Below are 1,784 nucleotides of genomic sequence, written 5' to 3' on the forward strand. Positions count from 1 at the left end.
CGCCACCCGCAGCTTGCATCGCTACTGCTACGCCATCCCGAGCAACTTCCTCCACCTCATGACCATTGCCCTGGCCATCCTTCTAACCAACCCCCCTTTCCGGCCCCCTTCTTTAGCATTGGCCACTCCCCCCACACCCGCAACCGTCAAGCCTTGACCAGCGGCAACTCAGAGCCCGTCCCCAGCTGGCGGTGCTCCACATTTTCCGAGCACCGACTGAAATGCCCAATTTTTCGGTGTCCCGAAGGATAGCAATTGCAGGATATAATGTACTTTTCCATTTGAGACCGGTTACCATACACGAGTTACACATACAAATTTGTGAACTTATAATCACAACAACTTGCATCCGGTGAGACAATTAATCGGCACGGCAGCAATTGATTTTAGCATGGCTTACCGACGTAGCAGTTGAGCGTGCTGGCGAACTGCGTGAGCTGTCCAACACAACTGCTGTGCTTGGCAGGGATGAAGTCAAACATACCTGCGCTCGTTCTGGCCGCCAGGTCCGTTGAAGCAGGCCCCATTCATCATCACGTCCCCCTGCGAGTTCCTTGGCAGGGATGAAGTCAAACACACCCAGTCCTTGTACTCGCTGTAGGGTTCGTCCTCCCGCTCAGTCACCGCCTTGGCGTTGTTGTCATCGCGCGTGATGAGCCGGTTCCCCTGGCTGAAGATGATCGGGTTCTGGTTGCCGCCGATGGCGTACATCTGCCAGTGCGTGTAGTCATTGTTCAGCACGTGGAAGAAGCCAAATCGGCACCGTGACAACCACCGTCGATGGTCTCGTTGCTGTTCATGATGAGCTCCTGGGAGAGCCTGATCACCATGGACCGCAGAAGACAATCCAAAGGGGCCGGTCCTGGATTATGCCGAACCGGGGCGTGCCTTTTTTTAGGGACAATGAGCTCGTTGTCGCTCGGGTCAGTGATCACGTAGGTCCTGCCACCGGCGCCGCCCACGGCGTTTTGGCCCAAGCCGCGCGCAGGTGGGGAGCCGCTACCGGTCGCTGGCCCAGTTGGTGCGGCAGCACCAACACCGGTCGATGGGGTACGCACGGGCCGACGTATCTGCTCCCCAGCAGACTGCCGCGCCGTCGCTCGGTGCATGTCCCACTTGAAGCGCTTGAGCTCAACCCTAAGTAGTTCTCGAGTAATATAATAATGACAAATAGGTTAAAAAATATTTTCTTGGACTCAGCTAAGTTCATGTTTTCGATCAGAACATCTCACACTCAAAAACAAAGATTATATCAAAAGTCCAAAACATGTCAGTTTCGAGAGTTGATTAACACACCAGTAGAAAACAGGGCTATCGTACGGGGCTGGCTAGCCCATTAGTCCCGGTTCTTCAACAACCGGGACCAATGAGGGGTATTAGACCCGGTTCATGAGCCCAGGGGGCCGGCCGGGGCATCGTGGGCATAGGTCCGGTTCGTGTCTGGAACCGGGACAAATGGGCCTCGCTCCTAGCCCAAAACCATTGGTCCTAGTTCGTGGCTTGAACCGAGACAGAAGGGAGGGCTTTAGTCCCGGTTCATGCCATGAACTGGGACAAATAACTTGCCTATATATACCCCATCGCCGCGGCAGAGCACTCCACAGTGTTCTGTTTTTTCAAGCCGGCGAGGGAAGGACATTTGGGTGCTCTAGTTCACCTCCTATGCATATGAGGTGTTCGATGAAATGCCCGAGCCACACTAGTTAAGCTTTCTCCTCTCTAAACTCAACCTCCGAGCTTCATTTTCAATGAGATTTGTTTAGATTTAGCGGTCCGTCACGCCC

The 1,784-nt window shown here is 54.3% G+C and overlaps 1 pseudogene; it reads right to left on the reverse strand.

Annotated features, from left to right (window-relative positions):
- Positions 1–386: 386 nt before the first annotated feature.
- LOC123084229 (probable pectate lyase 18) lies at positions 387–1,109 on the reverse strand (annotated as a pseudogene).
- Positions 1,110–1,784: the final 675 nt, after the last annotated feature.

This window comes from Triticum aestivum, chromosome 4A (assembly GCF_018294505.1).
Source record: "Triticum aestivum cultivar Chinese Spring chromosome 4A, IWGSC CS RefSeq v2.1, whole genome shotgun sequence".
Classification (NCBI taxonomy): domain Eukaryota; kingdom Viridiplantae; phylum Streptophyta; class Magnoliopsida; order Poales; family Poaceae; genus Triticum; species Triticum aestivum.